This window comes from Magnolia sinica, chromosome 11 (assembly GCF_029962835.1).
Source record: "Magnolia sinica isolate HGM2019 chromosome 11, MsV1, whole genome shotgun sequence".
NCBI lineage: Eukaryota > Viridiplantae > Streptophyta > Magnoliopsida > Magnoliales > Magnoliaceae > Magnolia > Magnolia sinica.
In genome coordinates, this window is record NC_080583.1 from 16,563,008 (window position 1) to 16,589,773 (window position 26,766).

Genomic DNA, 26,766 nt, shown 5'->3' on the forward strand with positions numbered 1-26,766 from the left:
CATTTTGTATGGTTTAAATATTAAAAAAAATACAGGTTTCAATTGAATTATATATAAATAAAAAAAAATTATTGGCATGCACTAGGGCCACTCAAATTTGTACAGGGACTTTTACTGGCACTTGAATAGACCTTTGCCGGTACTTTTCCGTGTTTAAAAGTGTCCCGGAAGCCACTTTTTGGCGGCGCTTGGAAAGACTTTTGCCGGCGCTTTTCTCACTTTTATTGGTGCTTCTATCAAAAATACTAGCGTCCAATAAAAGCATCGGTGAAACCAGAGAGACCACCACGAAAGACTAATTACCAGTGCTCGAAGAAGCGCCAATAAAAATGGCTTAGCACCGGGAAAACTTTTACCGACATACCCTTCTACCGGCGCTTGTCTAGCACCGGGAAAAGGGTGTGTCGGCGTTTCTAGGGAGTTTTTACTAGTGGTTTTGGCCACCGGTAAAGGTCCGTTGTCTTGTAGTGACAGATAGCTCAAGTGATTGAAACAGTGATAGACCCATAGCATATTACGGTGGACCTTCCCCTGATACAGGGAAATCAAGTAGTAGGAAATGAAAATTCTCTTCGATCAAGAGCTCAAAGTGCTATTACCAATCTTCCCTCTACGGCAGAAGATACTCCATGTGTTGATCATCTGCAGCAACGACTCATCCAAGCAGAGGAAGATAGTGATGACTTAATTTTAGAGGTTAATCCAGTCCCTCATCCCGAACAGAATGCCCTTTCACTGGGTATGGTGCCTCATACCAGAATCCTGCGAGAATCATGGAGAATCCCAATTACGTGGAAAAAAGGAACTGGAGGAAGAAGAACATCAAAGGGAAGTGTAACACCCCGTACTTTCTCGTACTCGAGTGTTACTATATAAACTGACTTAATTGGATGCAAACCTAGCTTAGTGAACATTCATGTGCATCCTAGTTTAAATCTGACCATCGAAGGTGATCCATATCCACATATCAAACCACCCAGTAGTCAAATAATATATATATTAAGTATATTATCTTATCTATTTATTATATTATAAATGTTACACAAACATAGGTAGCAAGAAAATACAAATGTATTTTGATAATTTATCTATCATGAAGAATGTACGAAAATGTATTGTAATTAGAGGTGGGCATCAGTCCGGATCGGAGCGGATTAGGTTCAACCCGATCAGATCTGATATGGCCATGGTTTGACCCGGACTCGATCAGATCCGGAATCAAATCTGGGTCACCTGACCCGAACAGAGTCCAACTCGGTCAGAGAAATCGAGTCTGATCGAGTTGGGTATGATTCGGATCCGTATAAATTTAATTTAATTTTTCATATAATGTGGCCCACTTCAACCTTTAATATATGTTATTTTTTTTTTCAATGTCTTAATTGATATGTCAAAATGGATAAACGGCTTAGATAAAACATATACATCAAGGTGGGCCCCACATGGCTATACAAAAACTATCCATTATTGTGCTTATGTTTTTACCGAACATGTATATTAATGTGCAGTGCACGAAAGAACTCTGACTTCTTATTTTCATATATACAGTGGGTGAGGACTTGCTGTAATGAACTTAACAAGTTATGTGGGTCTTATCATGGCGTATGTGTTATATCTAAACCGTCCATCTATTTGGTAAGCTCGTCATAAGGCTTATGATGAAAAATAAGACAGATCTAACTATCAAGTGGACCACATGAAATATTTAATGGTGAAAATCATTCGCCGTTGCTACTTGTGGTGTGGTTCACATGATCTTTGGATATTAATAATTTTTTAGATAATACCCTAAGATGATCTCTAAAAATATATGAACGGTGTTGATAAAATAAATACATCATTGTGGGGCCCATATACCTTTAATCTCCTTTGAACCGTTCGTACAACTCGGAGCTCGAGGAGCGTCAGTCTCGTCCTTGCACTTGGCTACTCCCCCTCCCACAGTGCCACTGGCCATTGGCAGTTAGTCGGTGCTCTGTGGGCCCCACCATGATGTATGTGTTTCATCCATGCCTTCTATCTATTTTTATAAATCATTTTACGAAATGAAAAAAAAATGAGATATATCTAAATCTCAAGTGGATCACATTAAAGGAAACAATGTTAAATAAACGTTGACCATTAAAAACGTTTTGGGCTTAAAAGTTTTAGATCTAGCTGATATTTATTTTTTCCATCCATCTGGGTCTTTATGACCTAATCAACAGATTGGATGTCAAATAAACAGTACAGTGGACCTTAGAAGGATTTTAAATTTTTAATGGTAGATATTCAATTATTATTGTTTTCTTGTTATGTGGTCCAACTAAGATTTACATACGTATCATTTTTTTTATGATTCCATAAAATATTCTGTAAAAATGTATGAACGGAATGGATGAAACACATACATCATGGTGAGGCCCACAAAGCACCGACTAGGGGAGCAACCAATCCATCCCTCGCACGAACTAGCCACCTAGCTTGAGGCTAGTGTAGCTGGCGTGTGGTAATACGGACTGGTTTACGTCCGACGAAAGGATGGGTTTCAGCGAGAAAAACGGTAAATGCTACTCAACCTTCGCACATGCCAATCGGGCACGTGTATGCAAGCAGATGCAAGCAGATGGGCCTGATCATCATCTGAGTCAAAGTTAAGGTTACAGTCTACTATTTTTAGGCTTCGGGTCGGGTCTGATTGGTTCGGGTCTGATTGGTTCGGGCCAGATCCTTTCGGTTCGGGTATCCGGGTCGGATCTGTCCGGATCAACCTCTATCCGAACCTAACCTGAAATACTATCGGATCTGGGTTGACAGACTCGATTAGGCTGATTTAAGCCGTCGGTTCTGTTCGGAACGGTAACGAGTCGGGTCGGATCCGCTCGGATCCACCGGATCGGGTTCAAAATGCCCACCTATAATTGTAATGGAATGATATGTATATATTTAGTGAATATAAACTAAACATAATGAATGATAATTCTACAATATATAATTTAGTTCTAAATATTAATGAAGTATTAAACATCTTTTACAGATATGAATACAAAAAATTTCTAGATATTTTAATAAAGTAGTGTATTATTTAACAAGGTGATTTTAAATTGACATGGTACAATTTTCAATTCATATATATGTGTGTATAAGGTTTTAAATTATTACAATTATAAGTAATACACCATAGTAATAAAATCTATGTTAATATTAGTATTTGAGCTAAGGATATAGGAATAAAGACTTGAAAACGTCCCACTAGGTTCTTTTAACCGTTGATGTTTGATTTCGGGAAGATTTTTCCGTTAGATCAATGGAAGCCACCATTAGAGCTAGGAAATCAACTCTTATGGCCCACCTGGACCCTGGATCTACCCCATCTTTGGTAAAGGGGTAATGTATGGCCCACTAAATAAAATGGACGGTGTGGATTTATGAAAAAAATACTATGGTGGACCCCACATGGGTGCAGGTACAGCCCTTGCATGGTGCACGCCGTGCACTGAAACTAGGGACTCGGTCAAAGGAGCTTTGACCGAGCTCCTCTCGAATTTAAAAGGAAATGGCGTTCTCCCGCCAAAACAGAGACTCAAAACTACCAATCTTGAGCTCCTAGGTGGCCCACCATGGCCACTTTCCGGGCCATCTGAGCCGTTTAAATTCTCTGTGGGACCTAGCTTAACAAAACCGTATACTCACTTGATCTCTTGTAAACGGATGGGGGAGATGGGTTGCCACCGTCCATTAGGTTACGCGTGGCAGGCATCTTCAAGGTGGGACCCATCTGTGACCGCGTAAACGGCCAGTAATCGTTCCGGTCTGCCCATCTCAACCGTCCGTTTCTCGGTTGGAGGCGTGCTCCTCTTTTTGCCAATCAGGGCCCGTGAGAGGAAAGAGAGGGAGAACCGACCTTCCTCTTTGGGAAGGACATATCACGGCTGTCCGATTTCCGCGTGGGAATCCCAACCGTTGAACCCTCTCCCCCTAGGCTATAAAGATGGGCACTGTGGCCTCAGGATTCATGCCAGCAAGGGAGAGAGAGCGTAGAGAGGAAAGAGAGGGCGTGGAACAGGAAAACCGATTCCCTGTTTTAACTTAGGTAATGAAGGCAGCAACTGCCCCAAGAGAAATGTCTTTGTTTTGTTCTTTTGTTCTTTCTTTTCTTTCTTTTTCTCTCTTGTAGCTTCGGGTGATACCTGCCTGGACAGAAACCAGGCCAAGCAATGGCTGAGTTTGGTCCGGCCGTAGTGATGTCGGGTCGAGCCAAACAATGGCCCACTACAGACCACATTTCGGAACCCATTTGAGCCTTGCTTATGAGCCTTCTGTTGGACCGAGGTTGAGCCGAACAATGGTTCTATCTCAGACTAAAAATGGACCTAAACCATGGCCAGATATAAGTTCGAAACAGCCAACTAATGGCTGTTTTTCAAACTGGACGTAGACCAAACAATGCCTTCATTAAAGGGACGAGTTCATACTAGAAAATGGCGGGATTTCGTGTGGAAGCCGGGCCAAGCAATGGCCATTAACAGACCATGGTTGGTGTCTGGAACGGGCCAAGCAATGGCCGTGCTTTCAGATATATCAGTCCAACAGCAAGTGTTGTTGGGTCAGAATCGGCTAGGAACAGGGGCTGATATCAGTCCAAAGATGGAGGCGAAAACGACCCTGTTTCGGGCCATCCCTTGACGGTGAGAGTGACAGCCACCGTGCCTCAAAAGTGGGTGGAAAAAAAATGGCCAGGGGCGGGCCGTGTTGGAGCTGAAAGGCAGGGCCGAAAACGGCTTCAGTAGCACGTAGCAGATGGTGCTGTTTTCACGTCTGATGTTGGTGGGCTGTCTGCCGACCTGGGCCCTGCAGGTGGGCCTCACTCAACCATCAAGTGGGCTGCATGCTTTGGGCCATCCCACATGGACAGTTGAGTCCCTGGGCTCCTATGTACGTTGCCATTACAATGATGACATATGTTATATGTACGAGGTGGGCCCCAGGTGGGACCCACGCTGAGATAGATATATATATATATATATATATATATATATATATATATATATATATGAAAAGGTACTATGCGCTCGACCTCACGAGTCCATCCCATGAGGTCGAGCTGTGTGGGCCCCACCGTGATGCGTGTCGACCATCAACACCATGAATTTGATGGCTACCCTCTAAATTATAGGATATCCCAACAATCAGCCGTATACGGAACTCAGGTGGGCCATAACATCTAAAATCATGTGAAGATACCGTTAAAACATATAAAAGCACTTGGTAGGGCCCACCTGAGTTTTGAATGCTGCTGAAACTTGGTCGGAACCCTCATACAAGTGGGACACACATAATGGATGGGCTGGAATTGCAAACCACATCTCGATGGGCCCAAAAAATGATTATGAATGTTTTAATGGTGCACGGCCCCTCCCCACTTTTGTATGTGGTGTGGCCCACAAAAGTCACGGATTGACTTGATTTTTGAGACCTATGCCCACGATGGAATGGTGCATCTGACTAATGGGGTAGATGTTCGAAACACATCACGGTGGGGCCCACACAGCTCGACCTCATGGGACAGACTCGTGAGGTCGAGCGTATAGTACCTTTTCCCTATATATATATATATATATATATGTCATATATACTTGGTGGCACCACGTGGGACCCGTATGCTTATGAGATCTACCTGGTACATGTGTCGAACATTGACCATCCAAGATCTGGACATGGTCCACCTTGTAAATACACCATCTTCTCAAGGAAACTTGCCTCTAGGAACATTGTACGCCTTGCTTGGTGATGATTCTTCCCATTGAGCTTTCCATCTTTCCATTAACTTAAGTTATAGTTTTTATTTAAATTTATAATTGATATCTCTCTCTTATAATCACATGTGTTTGCTGGTGGAAATTGAATTGGTATATTGCATGTTTAATATTCATACTGTATATTTGTTCATGAATTATTTGTGGATTGCTATGGAATTTAAGCTGGTACATTAGTGGAAAACCCCCACTTATAAATGTACACCCATACTTAGGATGTAACTCGATCGACGGTGATTGCAATGGACCTTCGATCTAGTGGTTATTGAGTGGTGGTCTAGAAGGATCATTAATGTAGGCCTACCATCCAGGGTTGTTGTGTCTAATGATTTTCAAGGATGGTCTTTTATCGCATGGTTCTGATGCTCGCCCTATATGGCCTACTTTGATATCGTCCTATGTGGCTTTGTTCTGGTATTTTTCCTATATGGGTATAATTTTTTATACCATGTAACCATACGATGGTAACCCCTATATTCTGTAATATGATTGGCCACAAGTCGACAGGTTTCCATTAAACATCCTAAGATGGTAGTCTCATGAGCTGGGGATGGTGGTCATGGGACACTATGCCCGAGCTATTGGCCTACGCTTGGCCATGTGCTCCCCGTAGTGACCTTTGAGCTTATTTAAATTGGCTGGTTGTAAATGGACTAATAATGACTTGGTTAATTATGCATACATGGCATATTACGATGGTTTGGATCATTATGCCTATGCGATTACGTTAAATGCTGCGTTAATGACCAGTCATTTGATTTATGATGATGACTTAGATCATCATGCCCATGCGATTATGCTGAATGTTGTGTTAATGACCAGTCATATGCCCATCCGGATGTTTTACCCGGGGCACGGATTGTCTGGATGTTTTACTCGGGTCGATGATTGCATGGGTGATGACCCCTATATTCATTTGGATGTTTTACTCGGGACAATGATTGCATTCACGCATCCATGCATCTAATAAGATTGCATTTGCTCTGTTTTGGTTGTCTGGATGTTTTAGACTATTTCTTACCTAATGCGGCGGTGTGTAATCTTAAGGGAAATTTACACTGAGTTGGCCACTCATCCATCAAATATACAACTGTACAAGTAGTACAGGTGGCTTAAGCAATATGCATGTTCAGACTTGATGATGAGCAGGGTACGATCGCCAAGGATGCATGACTATATTTGCCTAGAGGAGCGGCGTGATCTTACTACTTATATTTATATATACTTTCTGTTATTCTTCATGTATTGAATCATGTAAATATTGTACTTGTTTAAATTCTGAAACATTGGTTTGTATAAGTCATTATGGGCAACCTCTTGTATGTTCTAAATGAAATTTTAAATTTTTTTCTTTATGCTTACTTGTCCATTCTACGCTCATCTGCTTACTCTGATGAAAGTAAAAAAATACTCGAATTTGACCATCTTTTAAGGTTAACACTCGGGTTTTTGGGAAACGAGTCATATACTCAAGTCTTGAAAAGTCAGGGCGTTACAGGAAGAAACATTGGGGTTGTAGTGGATTGAAATGGGAGACTCAGAAGGCTAAAAAGAAGGGCGTTTAACTCAGGCAATGTGACTGATGGGTAAAGCTATCATTTAGAACGCTAGAGGCATGGCCAACCCTGCAACATTAAGATTTGTGTGTAGACTGATTCGTATCCACAACCCCTAGTAGATAGCGATCCTGGAGCTTATGGCGAGAGAGGAGAAGAGAGTTACAGTTGGTTTCAAGCTGGGTTTTCACTCCTCAAACACGGAGGTTGGGGGCAAATTTTGGTTCTTCTTCAACTCCTTATCAGTTTCAGTTAATTTTACAATCCTCTTCTCACATGATTTCTTTTTCTGTCCATGTTAACAACTCCCCCTCGCATTACTTTCTTTCTATTGTTTATGTCAAATGTTCTAAGTTGTAGAGGAGAAATCTATGGAAAGATATCTCCACATTAGCCAGCAATATCTCAGGCCTGTGGGCCATTGGAGGTGACTTTAATGCAGTCATATCCATCTCTGAAAGAAGAGGCAGCAAGAACTATGACCACAGCAGTTCGACTAAGTTCACTGAGGCAATGGACAACGCTGCTCTCTTGGACGTAGGTTACATGGGTAACAGATTTACATGGCGCAACAATCAGGCAGGTAATGCTCGTGTTTGGGTTTGCAACGGGGACTGGGTTTCTTGTTTTCCTCAATTTAAGTTGAGCATTTGCCTTGGGTAAACTCCGATCACTCTCCTTTACTGTTGGTGACTCCCAAAAGCACCCCATCCATTGCTAGACCATTCTGCTTTCATAGAATGTGGCTGCTCCATCAGGGCTACAACTAGGTGGTCAAGGAAGCTTGGTCGAATGACCTCTCCGATCAACATATGTTAAACCTCTTGCTTAAAATCAGGAAGCTCAAGAACAGATTAAAGGAGTGGAACAAAAATATATTTGGGAATGTTTTTCATAAACTAAAGGTTGCCAAAGAGAACTTAGCGTGTCTAGAGAATCAGGAGCAACTCGACTCGATCACGATCAGTCAATCATCTCTCTTGGATGCTAAGCTTCATCTGGCGAACATGGAGCTAGCAGAAGAGGTCTTCTGGAAGCAAAAAGCCCACAACAACTAGTTGACGAAAGGAGACCGAAACACAAAATTTTCCACTTACAAGCCACTAAGAGATCCAAGCGGGCCATCATCAGTGAAATTCAGCTAGAATCAGGTTCGTGCACTTCAGATCTTGCGCAGATCAAGACAGTTGTGGTAGAGTATTTCTCAAAGCTCTTCTAGCCGGAAAATCACACCCATGATGATCATCTTCTGGCAAACATTTTGCGTTTGCTGACATATGCGAACAATGATCTCCTGATGCATCTACCCTCTATGGAAGGGTAAAGGACGCGGTCATGGTCATCCCAAAAGATGGGGCCCCTGGTCTAGATGGCCTCTCCGATGCTTTTTTCACGGGTAATTGGGAAATTGTTGGTTCGGATATTCTCCGGGCTGTCACCCAACTGTTTCAGGGGGGAAATACTCCAAGAGCATTCACCACTACTCTGATTTGTATGATCCCAAAGGTGGCGGACCCAAATAGATTCTCAGATTTTAGACCGATAAGCTTATCCAACTGTGTCTATAAGATTTTTGCCAGGGTCATTGCTATTAGGCTCACCCTTTTGCTCCCTAAATTAATCTTGCTTGAACAAGGAGCATTCGTAAAAGGAAGATCGATTGCAGAGAGTATCACTTTGGGTCAGGAGATATACTGAGATATCGGTCAAAAAGTCCGTGGGGATAATATTATCCTTAAGCTAGATATGGAGAAGGCATATGACAGAATTGAATGGGCGTTTCTCAAGCAGGTGCTTGAACGTTTCGGCATCGATATTTCTTAAATCAGAATGGTGGGAAAATGTTGGAATAATGTCTGGTTATTGAGGGTCAAATATTGCATATTAGACCCCGGTTATTACCTGATTTTATGAACATGATATTGTTTAACGACCTATTTTAATCGTGTTTGTGCTTCAAGGTGAATTTACGAGCTTGGATTGAAAAATGGCGCTAAATGCATGAATTTAATTCTCAGAAATCACCAAGGCGAGGGAAGGACCCTAGGAGACTGAGATCGAAGAATTTACACACCAGAGATCCAAGAAAATCAATCCACTCATGTTAAACAGGCCTGAAAATCGTCCAGAATGTAAGATCACAGGGTTCCCACCATTTGCCCAGCTTGAAACTTTATACATGGCCCGAGGACCATAAATCAATTGTACATGTCAAATTTTAGCCATCGAATCCTTATGGAAGTGGCCCAACAGACAGATCAGCCTATAAATCATCACTCTAGGGCCCACCTGATATCTGGATATACTTCAAATTTGGTCTCAACCCTTAATTGGGGTGAAAAAATAGATGGATGGAGAGGATTTCTCATAAACATCACGATGGAACCCACTGGAGGGTGGGCATGTGCATTGCATACGTGCACACGCTGTGCACTATTACACCTAGACCGACTACTTCCTCAACACAATTCAAAAAACGCACCAGCGTCCTCACGCCGTCCAACCGTTTTTTAATAGTGTGGCCCACCCATCATCCAAACGGATGATCTAGACCGTCATTGTGTCTAGAGGGAGGGCATAACCCTCTTCAAGGTGGAATTTTGGCCCTATGAAAACGTACACGTGGATCGTTAGAAAACGCAGGATGAACGGTGAGTTGGTTTGGTACAGTTGACCGTACCAAAACTCGATAAAAACCACTCCTTTTTGACTGAAATTTCGTCAGGAATCCAATGAATGGGGTGGATTTCACCAAAAATATCACTATAGGGCCCACTGAACACATCAACGCAAAAACTTTCCAAAACGGACGTCCAGATGCATCCGGGAGTTGCAAGGAATTGTGGCCCACCATCCTTGATCGGTTGGATGATCCGAACCGTTCAGAGGAATCCCAAGTCAAAAAAGACCAAAACCATGACATTAGAATGGAAGATGGGATGACCACCATTCCAAAAATTCAATTCAAACGTAAAGAGTTGTGCTTTCTCTTTCGCGGCTACGCAAGGAGTTGCGTACAAGCTCCCAGCCACCGACCTATCTTTGCTTCTATATAAGGGAGAGAGAATGGGACATAAAGACCATCCTTGGAGGCCATCTTTGGACGTGTGTGGCAGCCATGGAGGCATGGTGAGACCGTGGGGCATAAGAGGGAGCAAGGGAGAGAGAAAACGTGGAGAGGCTGCCTATCAAGAGTTTTTCCTTCCTTTTCTTCTTATTTGTTTTTATTTTTCTAAGAGGTTTTTAGTGCCATCATGTCTATATTAGGCTAAACCTCTTAGCTAGGGCTAAGAGGTGAAGCTTGTAGTGTGATGGGATTGATTCTACGGCTTTGATTCATGTTACTTGAACTATCTTTGATTATAGTTTGATTAACTGGAATGCTTTTAGTTTTTAATGGTTTGTTGTGACTTGAATTACAATGGATCTGTGATAGCTTTGAGCATGTTCTTAGCATTATAGGGTTTGTGGATTTGGGAACCCTATTGTTCACCATCGTCTCCTGGGCATGGTTGGATGATTGAAATCCTTCCTAACATTCACACATCCCTTAGATTGGATGTGGATTGACTAAATTCTGTTGTTTGCTTTGTCTCATGGGTATGATTTTGTGATGGAATCAATTCTAATTCTCATACCTATCATCTCTTGAAAACTATATCAAAAGAAGTTCAGTTTTGGTTTTTAATGTGATATCTTCCAACTGGATGAAGATGAGACTCTAATTCCAGTTGTGTTCCTAAATCAAGCATAGATCTCCCTAATGTCTACATGTGGATCCTTGGAATCCCTAGTTTCCCACCTTTAAATTTCACAAATTTTAGTTAATTAAATTCACAATTATTTCCTTCCTTTTACTTGATTTAGATTATATCTTCACCTAGATCTAGTTCAAGTTACTTTCAGATTACTTATAAGGTTTAGTCCCTGTGGATTCAACCTCGGTCTTACCGAGATTATTACTACATCACAACCCTATACTTGGGGTGTGAACAAGTTTTTGGCGCTGTTGCTGGGGACTGACAATTACGTTTTTCTGAGATTAACTAATTTTAAAATTAGGTTAAGATTAAGGTTTTCTAACTTTAGGATTAGATTTTATTTTTCTAACTTTAATTCTTGGATTTTTCTATTTTTAGGAACTAGTTTTTTTTTAGAAACTTTCCTCTTTTGTTTTTAGAAACTAGGTTAGTTATTTTCCTTTTTAGAAACTCTTTCTAATTTTAGAAACTAACTCATCTTTCTTTTATTTTATTTTTAGAAACTTTCTAATTTTAGGATTAGAAACTTTCCTCTTTTGTTTTTAGAAACTAGGTTTATTTCTCTTTTTAGAAACTCTTTCTAATTTTAGAAATGAACTCATCTTTCCTTTATTTTATTTTTAGAAACTTTCTATTTCTAGGATTAGAAACTTTCCTTTTTAGAAACTAACTTTCTATTTTTATTTTTAGAAACTTTCTAACTTTGGAATTTCTATTTTTAGAAATTAATTTCTTTTGTTTTCTTTTGTAGGATCTTAACATAGGAACTTCTAATTTGGTAACTTCTTTCTAACTTCTTCCCTCTTCTTACTTTTTATATTATTATAGGATCTTTTCTTTTATCTTTCTTATGATTAGATTCAGAGTTAGGGTTTCACCATGTATATACAAGAATGGGAACATCAATATACTGAGATAGCTAAGAGACACTGGGAAGGGATGTATGATGATTAGGATATAAATCAACCTATGTCTCAAAATTTTCCTGAAACAATCATTGAGAACTGACCAGAGTATAATGCTCCATCAATTAAGAAGTCTTTATGCGATCATATACAAGAGAACAATTACACCCCACGGACAGTACGTGAGTGTCAAGGTTATCATAACAATGGGAGTGAGAATTATTATCACCCATCTGATAAAAAGAAAGCAATGCGTGATTATATTATAAGTGATAATATGTATTACCAACCATCAGATTCTCCCACCTATGATCTGTATGACTATAATCAGTGGAAGCATCAATGTTGAGAAGATGAACCAGCAATATATCCTAGTGATAATTCTCTTAGGTCCTCTACCTTTGAAACCCAATCAGAAACAATCCAAGAGGATTCACTTCAGAAACTCATGAATGCAAAAGAGCAGTTCAATCAAATTGTCATATAATCATGTCAAATGCTCAAATCCTTAATTCAAAGAATTCAGTCACACCTTATGGAGGAGGAAAAGGCTAAGTTATCCCAGCCTCAACTTAATCTATAAGCACAATGTGAAGAAAGTGATCATAACTCGCTTGTGGAAGAAACTGAAATTACGAATGAGGGGTTGGATTCCATTAATAAGCATATGATTCAATTTTCAAATGAGTCGATCTCGATGACTGTTTAAAGGAATGATCAAGAGACATGGGTGTCTTTCAAATACAATGATAAGGACACACTTCACTCACATGATAAACTTGATTTCAATGATGAGGAAGAGGTTAGTTTATTCAAACCTCAACCTAATTAATATAGGAATAGAATGTGAGAAATGTGATCCCATCCCAATTATGCACTGCACGGAATTAGACGATGATGAGTATTGGGATGACGATCATGAATGTGTAGCCCAAATTTTCCTAGAATCAATCTCAAGTATGGTCCAGGTCAGTGATCAAGAAGTACATGAAGTGATCGGTCATAAGTATCTACTCCACTCATCTAACATGCCTGATTTAAATGTAGAGGATGAGCTCCTTACAACCGACCCTTCTAACTCTAGTAAGAATGTTTGGATCACTTTCCTGAATTGAATAATGAAATGATTCGGGAGAGGGACAAGTTGTTCGATACGACTCTAGAATTTGAAACCACCCAGTTGAGGCCATCATCTGAGCCGTACACGTTTAACGATTCAATGCCTCGGCTAAGTAGTTTCAATGAACAGAGTGTTCACATCAATGCTTCCCCTATTGATTTTCAATATGTCTGTGCAGGGCAAGAGCAAGAGAGCATGCGTCTATTCACTTTCAAAGATAATGGATTCCTTAGGAAGATCATCACGAACTTCATTGTGGAGAATGAGCCACTCTCAGCTAAAATTTTCAACTCTTTGGATGATTGCTTGGTACACTTTGCATATCCAAACGATCCCATGTAAAAGACATAATGAATACCTTGCATGACAACACCTCGGTAGCTGTTACTGACTGAGAGAACTCTTATTCTGAAACCCTTCCTTCTATAGATTCTAAATGTTTACTATCACAGAAGGGAGAGCTGGAAGTTAAACCGAAGTCTGAAACTTCTGAGTGTGTTGAGACTACATCAATTCCTGAAAATTTTTCTGAATTTTATCTACTTGTACTCTCTGATTCACCATGTGATACTAACTTTAAAACTTTTTCTGTCACAGGTGAACCATATATACTTTAAATACTCCAGGCGAATCAACAACAAATTTTTGATGAGGTTCATAAATTTCTTTGGACATTCATGCTTCAGGGTATCCAAGCTTATTACAAAAAGAGCTTTTGGATGATCCTGTTAATTAAGAAACCTTCTGAGAAATTCATCCAAATATTGACCGGAAGAGGAACCTTGCGGCATGACTGAGTAGCTTTTCCCCTGCTTTCATATGATATGGTAGTTTGTTTTATGTCATTCTAGGATAGTCGATTTTATGCCGTTAGGTTAGTTTGCTTTCTATGTTGTTTTAGGACAATTTGCTTTTGTTGGATTAACTCTTGTCCTGAGCCACCTTCATGCTGAAATCTCTTTGGGAAAAAGCCGCTTAACTTCATCCAGGTACTAACTTTCCATCACTTCTCTTTTACTTTCGTTGTCCCATGTGCATTATATGCTTATTCTTTTACATTGAGGACAATATAGATTTTAAGTTGGGGATGGGAGATTAGGTTACCTAATCAGTGCTTTCTTAATCTTGAGCAAAAATTGTAAAAAAATTTAAAACTTTTTTGGACTTTCATATGAATTTGAAGTGATTTTGAAGGATAGTCATGATTTAAGAAGTATAGGATACAGAATGTTGGTGATTTACAACTCTTGGATTTACTTATTTGTTAGATTTCACAATTACGTTCGAATTATTAATCCATGATTAGAAGTTGTATACATTGATTGAGTCATGATTTCACATGTCACATCTCGTTTACACATTAAGGTTTCAATTTGATATTGAAGGATTAACTTGGTAATCACTAAGCATGAAAGGAACCAGCTTGGAAAATTTACCCATCATGATCAATAGAAAAAAAAGAAAAAGAAAAAGAAAAAGAACAATTGAAAAGAAAGAAAAATAAATGCCCAGCTAAAAAACAGTTGCATTTGGAAAGGGTTGGACGAATGGTCTTCACCATGGGTCTACTCCCTATAGGTGAGGATTCGATTCCCCCTTTTGGCCTTACCATTAAAAGAGTGACAACATTGATTGAGTTATGATTTCACGTGTCACATCTCGTTTACACATTAAGGTTTCAATTCGATATTGAAGGATTAACTTGGTAATCACTAAGCATGAAAGGAACCAGCCTGGGAAATTTGCCCATCATGATCAATAGAAAAAAAAGAAATAGAAAAAGAAAAAGAAGAATTGAAAAGAAAGAAAAATAAATACCTAGCTAAAAAACAGTTGCATTCGGAAAGGGTTGGACGAATGGTCTTCACCATGGGTCTACTCCCTATAGGTGAGGATTCGATTCCCCTTTTTGGCTTTACCATTAAAAGAGTGACATAGAGTGAAAGCCATGAAAAAATTAAAAGCTGGAAGAATGAAAAGATGAACTGTAAGGTAAGTTTTGGTTTAGGCATGGTTATCCTGAATACCCTTTTTTATTATTAATGTAATCATGAAATTGACGATTAGATCTCTTAATGATGATAAGCCAAGATTATACTATACACCTATGGAACTCAATGTTTAGAATTGTTTTAATTGAAGGATTAATACTTTGAACTTGATTATGAAGTTTACCATACACTTGGGTCTAGGAGAAAGTACTGCCCAACATGCATGAATCTTAGAATTCTATTGACTGGATTGTTGTTCAAAAATCACTCGAGTTTATAGAAATTATCCTGTAGTTCTCAACTTATTTTTTGCATACTTTGCTCGGGACTAGCAAAATGTTGGTTGGAGATTATGTTAAGGGTCAAATATTGCATATTAGACCCTAGTTATTATCTGATTTTATGAACATGATACTGTTTAACAACCTATTTGAATTATGTTTGTGCTGCAAGGTGAATTTAGGAGCTTGGACTGAAAAGGGGTGCTAAATACATGAATTTAACACTAAAAAATCACCAAGGTGAGGGACGGACCTTAGAGGACTGAGATCGAAGAATTTACATGCCAGAGATCCAAGAAAATCAAGCCACTCACGTTAAATGGGCTTGAAAATCGTTCAGAATGCAAGATCACAGGGTTCCCATCATTCGTTTGGCTCGAAACTTTATACATGGCTCGAGGACCATAAATTAACCATACACGTCAAATTTTAGCCATTGGATCCTTGTGGAAGTGGCCCAACGGATAGATCAGCCCATAAATCATCACTATAAGGCTCACCTGATATCTGGATATACTTCAAATAAGGTCTTAACCCCTTAATTAGGGTGATAAAACAGATGGATGGAGAGGATTTCTCATAAACATCGCGACGGAACCCACTGGAGGGTGGGCATGTGCATTACATACGTGCACACGTTGTGCACTATTACACCTTATAAAGTCGGTCAGAAACGCACCAGCGTCCTCACGTCGTCTGACCTTTTTTGATAGTGTGGCCCACCCATCATCAAACGGATGATCCGGACCGTCCAATGTGTCCAGAGGGAGGGCATAACCCTCGCCAAGGTGAAATTTTGGTCATATGAAAATGTACACACGTGGATCGTTAGAAAACATGGGATGAACGGTGAGTTAGTTTGATACAGTTGACCGCACCAAAACTCGATCAAAACCACTCCTTTCTGATTGAAATTTCACCAGGAATCCAATGAACGGGGTGAATTTCACCAAAAATATCACTGTAGGGCCCACTGAACACGTCAGCGCAAAAACTTTCCAAAACGGACGTTCGAGCGCATTCAGGAGTTGCAGGGAATTGTGGCCCACCATCCTTGATCGGTTGAATGATCTGAACTGTTCAGAGGAATCCTAGGTCAAAAACGACCAAACCCATGACGTCAGAATGGAAGATGGGATGACCACCATTCCGAAAATTCAATTCAAACGTAAAGAGTTGCTCTTTCTCTTTCGCGGCTGCGTAAGGAGTTGCGTACAAGCTCCCAACCACCAACCTATCTTTGCTTCTATATAAGGAAGAGAGAATGGGATGTAAAGACCATCCTTGGAGGCCATCTTTGGACGTGTGGAGCAGCTGTGGAGGCATGTTGAGACCGTGGAGCATAAGAGGGAGCAAGGGAGAGAGAAAACGTGGAGAGGCTGCCTATCAAGAGTTTTTCCATCCTTTTCTTCTTATTTGTTTTTATTTTTCTAAGAGGTTTTTATTGCCATCATATCTATGTTAGGCTAAACCTCTTAGCTGGGGCTAAGAGGTGAAGCTTGTAGTGTGATGGGATTGGTTCTACGGCTTTAATTCATGTTACTTGAACTCTTTTTTATTATAGTTTGATTAATAGGAATGCTTTCAGTTTTTAATGGTTTTTTGTGACTTAAATTACAATGGATCTGCGATAGCTTTGAGCATGTTCTTAGCATTATAGGGTTTACGAATTTAGGAACCCTATTGTTCACCATCGTCTCCTAGGTATGGTTGGATGACGGAATCCTTCCTAACATTCTCACATCCCTTAGATTGGATGTGGATTGGCTAAATTCTGTTGTTTACTTTGTCTCATGGGCATGGTTTTGTGATGGAATCAATTCTAATTTCTCATACCTATCATCTCTTGAAAACTAGATCAAAAGATGTTCAGCTTTGGTTTTTAATGTGATATCTTCCAACTGGATGAAGATGGGACTCTGATTCCAGTTGTATTCGTGAATCAAGCATAGATCTCCCTGATCTCTACATGTGAATCCCTGGAATTCCTAGTTTCCCACCTTTGAATTTCATAAATTTTAGTTAATTAAATTCACAATTATTCCCTTCCTTTTACTTGATTTAAATTTCATCTTTGCCTAGTTCTAGTTCAAGTTACTTTCAGATTACATACAAGGTTCAGTCCATGTGGATTCAACCTCGGTCTTACCGAGATTATTACTACATCACAACCCTATACTTGGGGTATGAACGCTGGTTTAGAATCTTGATCAATGGGGAAGGTGCTGGTTTCTTCAAATTGTCCAGAGGCCTGCGACAGGGGGGACCCTATATCACCTAGCCTCTTCATCCTAGCCGCGGAAGTCCTTGGTAGAGGTTTCTCTAATTTGGTAACCAGTGGTGTTTGTTCCCCTTTCAAAATAAAGTGTGGATGTAAACAAGTTACCCATCTTCTTTATGTGGATGATACGGTGCTTTTTCTTAATGGTGGTAGATCATCTATTACGGCTACGACTAGATTCCTTTCCTCCTACGACTAGATTCCTTTCCTCCTACCAATCAGTTTCAGGCTAAAAGATTAACCTCTCAAAAAGTTGTTTCTACCATGCACCCTCTCTCCCTGCTTGCAGAATGAGAGAGATTGAAAGAATCCTCGGAATGTGTGGCTCGTCAGCCTCCTTCATTTACCTCGGTGTCCCCCTAATTAAAAGTATAACCAGAGGCTCTTTCTTCCGACCGATGATAGAAAAAATTGAATCTAAAATCCTAGGCCGGACAGCTCCCTACTTATCCCAGGCCGGCAGATGTACGCACATCAATCATGTCTTCTGCAGCATCCCGATTCACTCGATGGCAACAGCATCTATTCCTGCCGATGTACTAAGCCAATATTGAAGCAAAAATGGCAGATTTTTTTTTAGGTTGGCAGGATGGAAGAAGAAATTACATTGGCTAAAGTGGAACAGGATTGCTTTGCCTAAAGAGGGTGGGCTGGGTATTCGAAGGCTCAAGGACGTTCTTAAAGCTCTGAGACTCAAGTTGGCTTGGACGCTAGTGAGTAGCAATGACTTAAGCATCTGGGCTGAATTTGTAATCTCAAAATACGGTCTGCCTTAGTCAGATGATGCTGGGTATGTCCAGCGGTATGACACTTCACCCTTATGGAAGCAGGTTGTAAAAATGTCCTGACTGATTGAAAGCTACTCTCAATGGTATGTTGGTCAAGGGGAGATGAATTTTTGGAGCTGTAACTGGTCAAGCCTTGGCCCTCTAGCAAACATTAACCCCTAAACGATCCCCCCGGACATCCTTCCTCTTAGAGTTAAGGATGTCCTCAATCATGGCGGTCTTCAAAATCTGAATCATGTTAACAGCCTTCTGCCAGAGGAGGTCATTCAGCACATTAATGCAGGAGGATTCTGCACATCATTTGACCTAGATGAGCGGTTCTGGCCACACGATCACATAGGGGTCTTCACGGTCATGTTTGGTTGGAACATATGCAGATTGAGAAACCAAGAAATGGAGTGGGCCAGCAAAATCTAGAACCCCATTCTCCCCCTTAAAATTTTTGTGTTCATTTGGCGATTGACTCAAGGGGTGCTTCCAACATATGATAGGATTCAGAGGAAAGGTGTCAATATTGCTTCTAAATGTTGTTGTTGTGACTTTGATCATTCTTCATCAACCCCCCATCCAGAATCCATTAACCACCTTTTCATCAGTGGTCATCTTGCAGACAAAGTGTGAATGATATTCAATAGCATTTTCAACTTCCACCTTCCCCACTAGGAATCGATTTGGGAGAGGCTAGGTGTTGAGGGTCAAATATTGCATATCAGACCCAATTGTTGCATAGATTTACACGCATGATACCGCTTAATGGCCTGATTAATCGTGTTTGTAATGCAGAGTGTACGCACGAGCCTGGACCGAAAAGGGTGCTTAAAGCATGGACTTAATGCTCTAATGACACCAAAGCATGGGACGGACTCCAGAAATCCAAGATCAACAAGATCACACACCAGGGGTCCGCGGAAATCGAGAAACTGAAGCTCAAGTGGCCTGAAAGTGTCCAGAATGCAAGATCATAGGGTTCCCACCATCTGATCAGTTCGAAACTTCATACGTGGCTTGAGGACCATAAATAAACCGTACACGTAAAATTTCAGCCCCTAGATCACTGTGGAAGTGGCCCAACGGACAGATCAGCCCCTTTAATCATTATGTGGGGCCCGCCTGATATCCGGATATGCTTCAAAATTGTTCTAGACTGTTTAAACCACGTGCCAAAGTGGATGGACGGAGCAGATTTCTCACAATCATCACAGTGGACTCCGTATGCACAGCGCGTGTACATAGTGCACCGCTGCCCGCGCCGCACCGGACGGTCAGCCCGGTCAAAGACGGGCTGACCCGTCTTCTTCTTCCGCATCAACAGCAGACGGACGCTGTCCATCCATTTTTCATTAGTGGGCCCCACTCGATCCTCAGTTCGATGATCTAAACCGTCCATTTGATCCGTAGGATGGCCAAGACCCTCGCCTAGGTGTTTTTTCTCCACCATGCAACCTATCACACGTTCCTAGCCGTTTAACGCAGAATGGGCGGTGAAATTCAAAATTCAGCGGACCACATCAACGGATAACCAAAACCGTCCATCTCCGACCAGAATTCCGAGGCGAATCCAACTGACGGAGTGGATTTCCTCTCCAGCATCGTTCATGGCCTCCACCAACATCCCAGCGCAAGCCCTGTTGCGCGCAGCCGGGACTTCCGGGCCGTTCCCTGATCAAGACAGTGATCGGATCAGCAATCCAAACCGTTTATTCTCATCAACAGGGAGCCGTGACCACCACCAAGAAGGCCGATTTTGATTTTGGACGATCAGTCGTCCAAAATCTTAAGTCAAACGCGGGTTGATCGCGAGTCCTCCGCCTGTCGCTGCGAAAACCGTTTCATTCCGACTCCAACACAGTCTCTGGTGCGTAAGACTTCCGCATGGAGGACGGAAATTGGGCTCGGACGAGAGTGCTATAAAAAAAAGAGAGGGAGAAAGAGGAAGGAGGAAAAAAAACGGGGCTCGGTTGGAGGATTGGAAGCAGCGGCTGCTGGCACATTGTCTAGACGTAGCTGGGGAGGAAGACAGAACGTGGGCAGCGCTAGGGAGCAGAGGCCGTGGGAGGAAAACAGGGGGACGTGGCTGGATCAGCGTGTGGAGGTTGGCTGCTGCTGCACATCATTGAGAGATAAGGCACGTAAAGGAGAGAGGGGCCGAACGTGGAGCTGGGTTTTCTCTCTCTATTTCCTTCTTATTCTTTTCTTTTCCTTTTTATTTTTTATTTTGTTGTTTAATCAGCCCATCCATGTGTGGCTAATCCTCTTAGCTAGGGCTAAGAAGTGAAGCCTGTAGCGAGATGGGGACACTATCTTATGCGTTTAATTGGAATTTTTGAACTGAACTTGGTTTTAAGTTGATTATTAAAAGAATATTATTTCAGTCTTTAATGGTCTGTTGTGACTGAAATTACAAGGGGTTTGCAATGGCTTTGAATATTTCTTTTTCTCTTTTTGATATTTATGACGTCAGGAGGCCCTGTTGTTCATCATTGCTCCATGGGCATGGTAGGATGACAGTACCCTTCCTGATCCTCATACATGGTTGATTGGTAGGTAATTAGTTTACTCCTGTTGTTTGCTTTGTCTCCTGGGCATGGTTAGATGATGGAATCCATTCTAATTCATATACTTTTCATCTCTTGAAAACCAAATCAAGTAAGTTCAGTTTGAATTCCATAATCCTTGATGCAAGCATAAGATCTCCCTGATCTCTACAAGTGGATCCTCTGAATCCCTAGTTTCCTTCCTCTATTAAATAATTATTCCACAATTATTTCTTAAATTCTATTCGGTTTAGATCACATCTTAATCTAGTTCTAGTTCTACTTGGTTTCAGATAACGTACAGGTATCAGTCCCTGTGGATTCGACCTCGGTCTTACCGAGTTTATTACTACATCACAACCCTGCACTTGGGGAGTGAACAAGTTTTTGGCGCCGTTGCCGGGGACTGACGGCTACATTTTTCTGAAATTAATTGGTTTTAGGATTAGTTTAAGATTAGGATTTTACTAACCTTAGTTTTTTATTTATTTATTTTTAATTGAGTTCAAAACTAACTTGTTTCCTGTTTTATAGGATCTTGACATAAGTTTCTTAATTGGTAATTCATTCCTAATCTCTCTACTTTTTCCTATTTTTAGAATTAGAGTTTTAAATTTTAGAAATTTTTTTTATTCTAGTATCTTCCCTTCTGTAGGAAATAGTTTATTTTTAGAAATTAGGTTATTTCTTTCCCTTTTTAGAAATTAACTTTCAATAGTTTATTTTAGTAACTTTCTATTTTTAACTCTTTTAAAATCTAAATTGTTTCCTAAATTATTTTTAGAATTTTTGTTTAGAAACTAACCTTCCTATTTTGTAGGCCTTTAAGATAGAAATCTCTAATTCGGTAAGCTCCTTCCCTACTTTCTATTTTTCAATTCTCTTTTAGTAATTTACTTTCTAGTTTAGGACTTTTCTAATTTATTTTAGAAATTTTCACTTCCTTTTAAGAATACCTTCTTTTAGGAATTAATTTACTGTTATTTTTCTTTTAAAGGATCATTCTTCTCTTTTTAGAATCTCACTTATTTTTGTTTTATTTTGCAGGTTTTTAACTTAGGGCTTTAATTTGGTAATTTCTTTCCAACTCTCCCTCTCTTTCTTTTTAGATTTTCTTTTCCTTTCTTAGGATTAGACTTTGAATTTAATTGAGGGCTGCGAGTGTTTCATGGCCAAGTGGGCCCGTGACGACACTCGACGTCTCTTGACTGAAGGAGGATTGGTTGAGAGGTTGACTATCCATCGCATGACTAGACACCGCTCGAAATCCCCTGAGTTAACTGAAGTTATGGCTGAAGACCAACCTCCTCTACTCCCACCCAGGGTGGAGGATACCCAAGATGAGAATGAGGTGCAACAGGCACCCCCGCCTCGTACTTTACGAGATTATCTATAACCGGCGGGAGTGAGTATGCCCTCATGCATGATTTTTCCTGAAAACATAGGACAAATGGACATCAAGCCAGGAGTTATCCAACTCCTTCCCAAATTCCATGGACTTGAATCAGAAAGTCCATATTTACATTTGAAAGAGTTTGATGAGATTATAGCTACATTATGTTTTCCTAATGTATCTGAGGATACAGTTAGGCTGAAACTCTTTCCTTTTTCCTTAAAAGACAAAGCTAAGACGTGGTTACATTCACTGCGTCCTAGATCCATTGGCACATGGAACGACATGCAGAGGGAATTCATAAAAAAATTCTTCCCACATCATAAAACGATTACCCTCAGAAAAGCAATCATGAACTTTGCCCAAAAGGAAGATGAAACATTCTTCCAATGTTGGGAAAGGTTCAAAGATTTGGTCAGTTCATGCCCACAACACGGATTTGAAACGTGGCGCATTACAAATTTTTTCTACGATGGACTGACATCTTCCATGCGCCAAATGGTCGAGACAATGTGTAATGGAGAGTTCATTAATAAAGATGTCGACGAGGTATGGGACTACCTCGATAGTCTCGCTGAAAAAACACAATCATGGGACTATTACCCAATGGCGAACACCACGTCTAGGCCGACTCAATTAAAGGAGAAAGGTGGATTATATCTCTTGAAAGAAGAGGATGATCTCAAGTGTAAAGTGACTACGCTCATAAGGAAGGTTGAGGCCATGGAAGGAAAGAAGGATAAGGTCAATGAAATTGTTTGCGGCATCTGTGATTGCAACATTCACACAACTGAAAACTGTCCTACAATACCTGCCTTTCGAGGAGTATTGAATGAACAAGCCAATGCCGTAAATAATTATCAAAGACCTTTTACTGGACCTAACTCCAACACATACAATCCTGGCTGGAAAAATCATCCAAACTTTAGTTGGAGGAATGGACAAACGGCGACTCCTCCAGGTTTCTTCAATCAAAATCCAAATCAAGTGAAACCTCAAGAGGAACCGGTTCAAAATCCCATACAAGAGCTGGCTCAGGCAATGCGGGGAATTACAGATTTTATGCAAAAGATAGACTCTCGTATGACGGTTATAGAAAATGGGATGCTTCTTGCACAACCTCTCCCCAATCCTAAACCGCAGTACGAGAGTAATGATCCCAGCTCTTCAAATCAGATGGGGCATGCTAAATCCATCACCACTCTTAGGAGTGGGAAGATCATTGATAAAACTCTTCCGGTTAGGCCCGAAAAGCCTCGGGAACCAGAAGAGGACAACAATGATGGATCCAGTGATGCCCCACAAAAATTAGAACCGGAACTTCTAGAGAAGCCAGTTGCTCCATTCCCCCAACTGTTGATTTCACCAAAACCTCTCTCTAACTCCCAGGATATCCTAGAGGTGTTGAAACAAGTGAAAGTCAATATTCCTTTACTTGATGTCGTTAAACAGATACCTTCATATGCCAAATTCCTGAAAGACTTATGCACGACCAAAAGACGGAAAATTATTCAAAAGAAAATCTTTTTGACTGAGAAAGTGAGTGCCATCCTGAAGCAAGACGTGCCACAGAAATTCAAGGATCCCGGTAGCCCAACCATATCATGTGTAATCGGGAACCATCGAATTGATCACGCACTTCTTGACTTAGGAGCGAGCGTCAATCTGATTCCCTACTCGGTATACAAACAGTTAGGTTTGGGTGAATTAAAACCCACCATAACCACACTACAACTTGTTGATCGCTCTGTTTGTGTACCAAGAGGGATAATTGAGGATGTGTTAGTCCAGGTCGATAGATTTTACTACCCTGTAGATTTTATCATCCTGGACACCGAACCCATCAATAACATGAGCACTCAGATTCCCGTCATTCTTGGTCGCCCATTCCTTGCCACGTCAAATGCAATTATCAATTGCAGGAATGGTATCATGACTATGTCTTTTAGAAAATTGACATTGGAGTCAAACATTTTTTTCAATAACGGCAGCAACTCAGAGGATGATGATGATTTCCACGACATTAACATGATTGACTCTTTCGTGGAAGATACGACACCGCTGACCTTATCCTCCAACCATCTAGAGACGTGCCTAGCCCACTCCCATGATTTTGATGATGACATGATTAGGGAGACGTGTGCCTTACTTGATACTGCACCGATACTTGAAGTTAACCGGTGGAGGCCACAATTTGAAGAATTGTCACAAACCGATGTAGTGCCTCTACCGTCTAACCTCAAGCCGCAGAAGCTTGACCTAAAACCTTTGCCCTCTTATTTGAAATATGCCTATTTAGGTCAAGATGAGACATACCCGGTGGTGATCTCTGCCCACCTGGAGAAAGAACAGGAGAGTATGCTCATATCTACTCTCATTAAGCATAAAGGAGCCCTGGGATGGACGATAACGGACCTCAAGGGAATCGATCCCTCGATTTGTACTCACCGCATATATCTTGAGGATAATGCAAAAACCGCTCGGCAACCACAACGTAGACTAAATCCAAACATGAAGGAAGTGGTTAAGGCCGAGGTTCTTAAACTATTGGATGTGGGTATTATGTACCCTATATCTGATAGTCAATGGGTGAGTCCAACTCAAGTGGTCCCTAAAAAGTCCGGAATCACCATCGTAGCCAATGCTAATAATGAACTCGTGCCAACTAGAGTCACTACTGGTTGGAGAATGTGCATTGACTACAGGAAATTGAATACCGTCACGAGGAAAGACCACTTTCCTTTACCATTCATTGATCAGATCCTGGAAAGGTTAGCTAGTCATTCCTATTACAGTTTCCTTGACGGGTATTCGGGCTACAACCAGATAGAGATAGCCCCTGAAGACCAGGAAAAGACTACATTTACATGTCCCTACGGCACCTTTGCCTATCGAAGGATGCCATTCAGACTATGCAATGCCCCTGCCACCTTTCAGCGATGTATGCTTAGTATCTTTTCTGATATGGTAGGGCAATATTTAGAGGTCTTCATGGATGATTTCTCTGTTTACGGTCCATCTTTCAACAAGTGCTTGGAAAGTCTTAAATGTGTGTTGAAAAGATGTGAAGAAAAGAACTTGGTACTTAATTGGGAGAAGTGCCATTTCATGGTTCAAAAGGGAATTGTCCTTAGGCATATCATCTCTTCCAAAGGAATCGAGGTAGATAAGGAAAAAATCGATCTTATCTCTAACCTACCTCCACCCAAGAACATCAGAGACGTGCGATCCTTCTTAGGACACGCAGGATTTTACAGGCGATTCATAAAGGACTTTAGTCTCCTCTCTCGTCCTTTATGTAATCTTCTTCAAAAGGATGCTCCGTACGAGTGGACTGAGCAATGCCAGGAAGCTTTCACCAAGCTTAAGGCCACGTTAACCACTGCACCTATCATGCAGCCACCCGACTGGAGTCTTCCTTTTGAGCTTATGTGCGATGCTTCTGATTATGCTCTTGGGGCGGTCCTAGGCCAGAGAAAAGATAAGAGGCCCTACGTCATTCATTACGCAAGTAGAACTTTAAATTCTGCCCAAGTAAACTACTCGACTACGGAAAAGGAACTCTTAGCCGTAGTGTTCGCCCTGGACAAATTTAGGTCCTACTTGATCGGATCCAAGATCATTATCTACACAGATCATGCGGCACTTAAGTATCTTCTTTCTAAGAATGATTCTAAACCCCGTTTGATACGATGGATCCTTCTACTCCAAGAATTTGATTTGGAAATTAAAGATAAAAAGGGAGTAGAGAACGTAGTGGCCGATCACCTTTCTCGCCTTAATACATCTGATTCCCTTGAGGCGACTCATATCAACGACATGTTCCCTGATGAACAACTGTTCCGAGTCTCTCATTCACCTTGGTTCGCTGATATTGCTAATTATCTTGCTACAGGTGCCATACCAACACAGTGGACTGCTGTGCAAGATAAGAAGAAAATTTTCACCGAGGTGCGCAACTTTTCAGGATGATCCTTATTTATTTAAATATTGCCGGACCAAATTCTAAGGAGATGTGTACCGGGACGATGAGCATCGGAGCGTCATCTCCTTCTGTCACTCGCAGGCTTGTGGTCACTTTTCCGCTAAAAAGACCACGGCCAAGATCTGCAAGCGGCTTTTACTGGCCCACTATGTTTAGGGACACTCATGAGTTTTGCAAAGCTTGTGAGCGTTGTCAGAAATTGGGAGCATTGTCCCGTCGAAATATGATGCCTTTGAATCCCATTCTTATCATTGAAGCATTTGATTGCTGGGGCATCGATTTCATGGGACCATTCCCCCAATCGTTTGGGAATCTCTATATTTTGCTCGCCGTGGATTATGTCACTAAATGGGTCGAAGCGATTCCGTGTCGAAAG

General features: G+C 41.0%; 1 long non-coding RNA gene and 1 other non-coding gene across 2 annotated transcripts in view; one reads left to right on the forward strand and one right to left on the reverse strand.

Annotated features, from left to right (window-relative positions):
* The window catches only part of LOC131218880 (uncharacterized), a 43,466-nt gene that overhangs the window by 5,920 nt on the left and 10,780 nt on the right, over positions 1-26,766 (forward strand). The window lies entirely within an intron of this gene.
* Positions 22,739-22,845, reverse strand: LOC131219856 (small nucleolar RNA R71). Its single transcript, XR_009158497.1, has one exon. It is a non-coding gene; the product is annotated as a small nucleolar RNA R71 (small nucleolar RNA).